The following is an 8,739-nucleotide window of genomic DNA, read 5'->3' as shown; positions in this document are numbered from 1 at the left end:
TGTTTGTTTCATTTTTTTAAATCTCATCTTCTTCACAACTCGATTTACAAGAACATTTATTTCTTGAAAAATAAGAGTTCTAGTTTTATATGGTTGTCTGTCACAAGACGGGTGGCGCTTGCTTTTGGATATCCTGATGTGTCTTAATATAAAAAATTTCCCAGATGTAATCATAAAGGACACGAGGGAGCAACAACTGTACTATTTTAGAGCAAATACAAAATTAAAATATGTTCTTGGGAAATACATAGAAAAGAAGTAGACTTTAATGTTATCACCCTCTCCCCATAGGTCAGTGGCAAAAAGAGCATGAACAAGCCAACACAGAAACTAAGAATCATAGTTTCATAGGTGTCTACTTGGCAAATGCCCACTAAGGCCTTTATAAGTATAGCCGTGCAACCCAAATGTATCCCACAATTTATATTTTAGACGTTTATATAGAGGTGATTCTTGGTTACATGATTTACTGACTGCCTCTGTCCCTCAAAGATGTGGGCACCAGACCAGGGGTGAATTTTTGATTTCCCATCCAGTGGTTCAAATTACACTTAAATAGGTTTAGGAGGGGACTTTGTTTCATGTGAATGTGGAGCCTGTGCAAGAAAAAGGGAATTCTCGGATCTACATACCTGTGTATCCAACATGTCCTGTTTATGTTGAAATGAAAATTTAAATCTTTAGAACTAGTAGTTTGTTTTGCAGATGTGCAAAAAGTTCATCAGAATGGGCTCTAAGGATGCCTTGTATGCCAGGCATAGATCATTTTTCAGTAGTCTGTATGAGACCAAGTGTAAAGATAAGGCTTTGAGACGGTCTGCATAGGACATTATTTTTATGCCTTGTATTCTTTTTGTAAGGAATCTTTGCAGAAATTCCAGTTGCTGCATGTGTCTGGTCAGATACATACTGAAGGGGCATTATACTCAATGATGGATCATATTAGGGCTGTGTATAGTGGTACAGTGACTTCTCTGGACATAGATGCCATGCACTTACTTATAAGTTGAGCAGCATAGAAGGATTTCCTTACCACCTTGGATATATGTTTGTTGAAGGATAGGTTATTGTCTACATGTGTTATCTGCATAGATTAAGCCAAAAGCTTCAGAACATCACAACTGGAGGAAAACAAGGAGTCTGGAGTGCAAGAGAGAGAGAGGGTGGGTGGACATGTGTGTGTGTGCGTGCGTGTGTGTGTGTGTGTGTGTGTGTGTGTATGCATGTATGTGTGTGTGTGCGTGTGTGTGTGTGCGTGCGTGTGTGTGTGTGTGTGTGTGTGTGTGTGTGTGTGTGTGTGCGTGTGCGTGTGTGCTTGTGTGTGTGTGTGTGTGTGTGTGTGTGTGTGTGTGTGTGTGTCTGTGTGTGTGTGTGTGTGTGTGTGTATGTGTCCACAAAAAATCAGCAGGTTGGTTGTGAACCAGTCCTCAGTACAGAAGCAACCGAAGTCCAAGAAAAGAGGCACTGGAAACCCTCAGAAACTTTTATTAAAATCGCAAGTTAAAACTTCTGACACAAAGTCAAAACTTTCACCATCAAGGCTTCCTCAGGCGAATATGATAAAATACACACAGCTTAAATATTTAATTATAGTCACATGACAAACATTTAAACCTTCTGATGTAACACCTTCAAATAAGGGTTTAAAGTAAAATAATGATTTAGGTCGGGTGGTATATGGGCTCTCATATGTAATATCCATTTCATCTCTTCATCTCCCCTCAAGGGCTTATAAATTACTTTTGTAATCATAAATTTGAAACTATGTTCTTCACCCTTTTCTAATATGTTTACTAAGTGCATTAGTAGTGACTTTACGCTTAATTTCACTAAGGTGACCAGCTATACGTTCCTTAACTGTCCTGTTAGTCATTCCTACGTAGTAACACTCACACAACTCACACTTAGCTAAATAAACTAAGTTACTTGTATTGCAATTCTCATAGGCATTTAAAATAAATTCTTTCCCTGTTACTGGACGCCTTATTGATTTATCTGTATATAAATGTTTACAATAAACACAATTATTACATCTGTAAGTGCCATGCTTATTTCCTATCCCACTAAAAAAAAACTCTTTGTTTGCTCTTTATAACATAATGTTTGTTTCAATGTACTATTGCGTTTATAACCAAATAAAGGGGGATTTGTAACTATCTCGCCTAGTCCTTGAACATCTTGTAAAATTGTCCACTGCTTTCTAATTATATTTTAACTGCTTCATTGTTCCTATTATATGTTAACAGACATTTTGTCTTGTTTGTTTTGAATTGTGAACTTGTATCAGATTGGTGTGTCTCACTAAAATAGGGCTGAACCTTTCCTTTTAAGCATAACTGCTTAACTTCTCTACGTGCTTTATATACATCTCTTTTAGAGTACCCTCTATGTATAAAATCTGCACCTACACTATTTAACTGGTAGTCTAGTCTATCCTCAGTAGTATTCAGTTTAACCACCCATTGCATCTGGTTTCTTACAATGTTGTCAAACATGAAGAGGGGGTGCATATTATTACAATGTAAATAGTTATTACGCTTAACTTCTTTCTTATACACGTCTCTGTACTTCTCCATTCTCATGCTTTTGCAATAAAACATCTAAAAATGCAATCTGATGACTTGAAACATCATACTTCAATTTCAAAAATGAAGTACTGTTATTTATGTATGTAAAAAAGTTGCAAAAGTTCCCTTGGCTACCTTCTCATATTATAAAAAGGTAATTTACCAAATGCTTATAAAATTTAATATGTTGTCTAAAACTGTTAGATATAGGTAACACAAATCTCTCTTCCCACATGTACAACACGATGTTAGCATATGTATTTGCGACGGGAGTACCCATCGCTACTCCTTTTACTTGACAATATAACTTGATGTCAAAAATAAAAAAGTTATTAGTTAATACTAGCATCAATAAATCACTTATCAACTTGATTTTTTTCTATACTATAATTAGAGAAACTTTCTAAAAACAATTTCACACTATTCACTCCATTATCATGAGGTATAGAAGTAAACAATGAGTCAACATCCAGCGTTATAAAACAAGTCCCTTTAGGCAAATGACCTGATGACCATTCATAAAGTTGCTTAAGGAAGGTATTAGTATCTTTCAAAGTAGTAGTGACTTTTTCCAAAATAGGTCTTAGTTGGTTTTCCAAATACTTAGACAACGGTTCAGTGACTCACCCCCCTAGCAGAGACTATGGGTCTCATTGGTGGGTCACTGACACTTTTGTGTAGCTTCGGTATGCCATAAAACATAGGTAGTTTAGGGTTTTCAACATACAATTAATTAAATAAAGCATCACTCAATAACCCTCTATCATGCATATCACTCAGCAACTTATTGAAATAATGTTTTATTTAGTGCTAGACAAGCAGATGGATTCCAGATAATTTTATAGGTGGTAAGAAGCTGTGTATATGTAAGTTGGTGGGGTAGTTTAGACATTTTAATGCTGTACTGTGGTGGGTTCTGAGAGGGGTATTTGCTGCAAATTTAGCAACTTTGATATAGCATTGTTTAAATTTAGATTTTTGTGATGCCTGAAAGTTAGTAAAGATGGGAGCACCATAAAGAAATGTGGGGAAGAGATAAGTTAGTGGCCAAGTGTAGTTTTAGTTGTGTAGGTGAGAAAGTTTTTGGCTCTATAAAGCACCCCTAGTTTATGATGAGTTTTTCTTATGCAGTTTTGCATATGCAGGTAAGATTTAAAATTATTCACTATCATCCCTAACAATTTGCTATGAGAAATTACTTCAATGATTGTATTATCAAAAGACTTGTTTTTTCATGGGAGTGGGATTTGGGGATAAAAGTATTTTTTTTTTTTAGGATTGATCATGAGCTGTGAGTTACAAAGCCATGTTTCAGTTGCTGTAAAATCTTCTTGAGCAATTTTTTGGAGGTGTGCCACATTGTGAGATGTGCAGATGAGTACGGGGTCATCTTCACACTGTATTAGGGAGGCCTGTTGCATGGATTTGTGGAGGGTGTTGATGAGAATGTTATAGAGGAGGACACCAAGGATACAACCTTGTGGTACACTGCCAGTGAATGGGAGGTATGGAGAGAGGGTAGAGTGCCATTTTACTGGCTGATACCTAATGGATATGTAGCTTTTGAACCACAGAATGGAGTGCCGAGAGTAACCTAATGAGGACATTTGAAGTAGAATTAGAAGAAGCATAGAATATCCTTTTATTGATAAAATTATCACAACTGTAGATTCTAACTTTGAATGTAACTAATCCCATGGCCCCATCCATATTTGAAGCCCCCAGTGCTCAGGGTTCCATCACCAGCCCATTGGCAAAATACTTGAATGTGAAGTTAAAAGGTTTGGTATCACAGGAGAAACATGTTTGTCTTGACTCCTGGGAGTTTCTGAAGGAGATCAATAGGTTACCATATAAAGATTTGTATATTTGCATAACCATCAATGTAAAGGATTCATATACAGTCATCCCACATGAGACAGGGTCATATGGTTTATGGAGTATTTGTATAAAAAAGGATTAACACAGAAAAATATCAAACTACATGAAATTTTAATGGAAACTGTTTTAAAAAGTAATTTTATTTTGTTTGAAAAAGAACTATTCTTACAGTGTAAAGATGTTGTCATGGGCTCAGCATGCGAGGGCCTTTTTGCAAACATACTGTAGTCATGATACACTGGGAAAAGAAGTACCTTTTTAACTTTGATTTCTTTGTATCATGTAATTTTTATACACATTCTTTAGACAATGTTTTTATCATATGGGATGGGGCCAGAGATGAAGTTACTCATTTTATAGGATATTTGAACCAAACTACAACTTTCTTAACATTTACAAGTAAAGTCCATGAAACATACACAGCATATTTCGACATATGGTTAATGACGTATCCTGCCAATAAATGATTCCTCTCAAAAAATTGTAAGAAACCAACATAGTCTATTTCCTATATTTTGCCAGTGCATGTCTACTTAATCAAAAGAAGGCTATAGTAAAACTGCAGTTTATCTGACCTGCCCTAACATTAGATGAAATGTTTTGGATGAATGTACATTGTAGAGAGATATGTTCAAGAAATGAGGTTATCCAATACAATTTATTGATAACTTGATGATGGAAATCAACAAATTAAATGAACTGACACCTGTTAATTATGATACATTGTCAGCAGTAACGAAACACTGATTTATGCAAAAAGAATGTAAAAGTACTTTTTAAAAATGCACTTATCACTATGTACAGCCATGAAAGTAAAGCATTGAAAATTATTCTCAGGGAAGACTGGTTCATATTAAATAATAAGAGACAGATAAGGGATTTGATGGGAGAAAGACTTAATATTGTATACCGAGGAGAATGGTGGTATGAATAAATGCAGATGTTATTGTAGGTATATACTCAAATGCAGATGTTATTGTAGGCATATACTCATCATTGACAAGTTAACAGTGAACACCATACTTATTAGATTCAACAGAAGATGTAATTGTAATACAAGTGGAGCTGTTTACTGTGCCCAGTGTATGTCATGCCTGTGTTTTATATAGGAAAAAATGAGCAGAAATTGAGAGTTAGAATTTATGAACATTTGTATGATGTTAAAAGAAGAAAAGAAACTAACGCTCTTTTCAAACATATAAATGATAACCTTGGTCACGCTTTTAAATTCACTGCAATAGAACAAAGAGTTCCAAATGAAAGGGGTGGACCATGGGCTTTGATACTAGAGAAATGTGAATTATACTGGCAACTATTCTTGAATACAAATAACTTACCAGGTTAGAATGAACATGTTTCAATAGCTTGTCTATTGAAACTCAAAGCCCTAGAAAGATAATAACTTGTAATGGACTGAAGGTGTTTTCATTTTTATGTATGTAATGTATTTTATGTATTTTTTGCATATTTTAACATTTATGTGAGTAAATATTGTCTTCAACACTATATAGTGACTGCAGGAGTTCCGTGAATTGTGCTGTATAGCTTTAAATTGCTTGAGATTCACTGGGGGGATTGGCAGTCATATGTTAAACTTATTGGCTGTTTTGAAAAAAGTGCTTATTTTGTTGATATTTTGTTGATTAGTTTGCAGTGAAATAAATTTATTTGGTACATATTCCTGGTTCGAGCGTTGGCTGAAGTTTATTAACAGTATCTATATAGGTTAGAAGTGCAGTGTTAGTACTATGGGAAGGATGGAAGCCATATTGTATGGGCATAGGAGTTTTTCCTGCAGGAGATAGTTGAACAATTGTTTCTGAATACAGTTTTCAAGGATTTTGGTGAGGGGATGAGATTACTATATGTCTACATTTAGTAATGTCTGTTAAATTTCCTACTTTGTGCAGAGGGATAATATGTGACTTTTTCCAGAGAGATGGAATGTGGGATTCCTGGATTGACCTATTTATAAGGATTGAGACAGAGTGGGCAATGCTATCGGTTGTTATTTTAAAGTATTCACTTGGAAGGTCATCAGCTGAAGTAGACCATGGTTGGAGTTTATTTAAGAGTAATTTTATATAGGATATGGGCCCAGGTTTGAAGGTAAAAGTGTATGTGCTGACACGTGGCTGCTGAGCAGAGATAGGATTAGATGTTGGGGATTCCTTGATTAGAGATGGTGCACTATCTATAAAATAAGAGTTCAACTATAATGCAGTTTCGAGTGATGAGTCATTGGGAGAGGGGTTAGGTTTAAATTTATGGCCGGGATGCAAGATTTCTTTAACGGTTGTCTAGAATTTTTTAGGATCATGTTTACCATTATTCTGAAAGTTATTATAGTATAATTTTTAGTTTTCATTAATTTCCTTTTTAGTATAATTGCAAAGCATTCATTAGTTTTCAAGATGTTGTAATGTTTTATATGTTTGACATTCTTTCCATACTTATTCTCTGTCCTGCATCAGCATTTTGCTCTTTTTGGATAGCCAAATTGTATTTATTTTTAGTCTCTTCCTTCTAGGAGGTATAAAGCTATTTAGGATATTCAGGAAAGTTGTACTGAATTAATTTACAGAATCATCCAAGGGGATGATTTTGAGGAAGTTCAGGTTAATAGATGATAAGGTAGCAATGATTATTTCTGGGTTAAACTTGGAAAGGTTGCATGTTGTTTTATAAACATGCTATTTAAGTTGATGTGTGAGATGTCTGTCTTTTTTTAATCTCTCCAAATCTTTTGGGTTTGTAATACCATGATGGGAATGGACCTCATTCCTAAGTCAAAGTATGATTCAAGTTCATGAAATTAGTATTGTTTCAATCTTTGTTTGCCAGAAGTGCTCTTTGCAGCACCTGCAATGTGCCCATTAATGACTCTTTCTACAATACATACAAAGTTACATGTATCAGTAACATATATAAGTATGACTGTAAATTCCTTTTTGTAAGGCCTCACAGCAAGACGTTATCCCGTTCGATTCTCAGGTAGAGCGTCTTCTGTGTGGAGGTATGCGTGAATGGGCGTGCCTTAGTTGAAGTTTGTGCGTCAGTGCTGGTAACTCAGCATGTAAAAATCCACTACCAAACATTAGCGGACTGGAGTTCTGCTGTGGTGACCCCTAACCGGGATAAGCCGAAAGACACAGCATTGGTCCTACTACTATTTGAACTGTCTGGGTATCTCTCCACATTGGTATCATTTCTGCTTGCAAATCCTGGTATTTTATGACATTGTGGCTCTCTGTAAGTAAGACACTGTAATCACTGGATGTAGCAATTTCAATGATCAATTCTACTTTTGTCTTCTTTTCATAGACTACTATATCTAGTTTTCTCACATCTATTTTTTTGAACTGTTGGTAATGGCTGATCCCATGTGATATAAACTTTATCAATAATTTTCTATAATGCTTTGTCGTTCATGTTTCCAGTATTTTTCAACTACTTTAATTTTATAATGTTTGCACAATCCCCAATGCAACAGTCTTGCCACATTATTATGCCTTTCAGTCCTTCTGCCATTTGTATTACAACCAGCAACAAGATGCACAACTGCTTCCAATTCTGTTTACAAAATCTATATTTGTCTGTTTCTCCCACATGTTCAGTGTGACTTTGTAAACCAATGTGTACGTAGTCCACCATCTTGGGCCACCAAAATTTACCTTTCATCTTTTGGTTTAAATTCGGGTCTATATTACTAGATCAAATGTTTAGATTATTGAACACCTAAACATCGAACTGGTAATATTGAAAGCAAAAAAAAATGCAAACAGCCCTTGGCCGTTAGCTGGATTTTGCCATTTTGTCTACTGTAGAGTGATGTCGGAGTTGGTATATTTAGTGGGTCTACTTCACGTTATCGAATTTTGAAAATGTCGAATGGCAATATTATCGCAAATGCCATGCATCGAAAGTGTTGCGGGATTGTGGTACAATGAGGATCAGGTAATTTGCCCTTTTCTCACTGTAGTTCGATCTTGGAGTTGGTATATATAATTAGCGGGGGGTGTGAGAGGCACAGCCCCCCACAAGAACAATTTCAATGTCCAGCATTTATGATCATATTGCCGTTCGACATTTTAGTCTTTCGACAAGATGATATAGACACTATTTAGTTAAGGGGGGTGTGGGGGGTGAAGCCTCCTCCTTTGTTTGGGTTTAAAGTTGTTTTTTTTGTGGCCAACGGGAGTCTTACCCTACGCTATTTGTGGTTTTTAGTTTCGATATTACCAGTTCGATGTTTAGGTGTTTGATAACTTAAACATTTGATCTGGTAATA

The 8,739-nt window shown here is 35.6% G+C and overlaps 1 protein-coding gene across 1 annotated transcript in view; it reads left to right on the top strand.

The window, feature by feature from the left end:
* The window catches only part of KIAA1549L (KIAA1549 like), a 1,927,305-nt gene that overhangs the window by 946,516 nt on the left and 972,050 nt on the right, over positions 1–8,739 (top strand). The window lies entirely within an intron of this gene.

The sequence above is a fragment of the Protopterus annectens genome, chromosome 17.part0 (genome assembly GCF_019279795.1).
Source record: "Protopterus annectens isolate FY-2018-M chromosome 17.part0, PAN1.0, whole genome shotgun sequence".
NCBI lineage: Eukaryota > Metazoa > Chordata > Ceratodontiformes > Protopteridae > Protopterus > Protopterus annectens.
The sequence above is the reverse complement of the archived record's forward strand: the minus strand, read 5'-3'. Positions and strand labels throughout refer to the sequence as shown.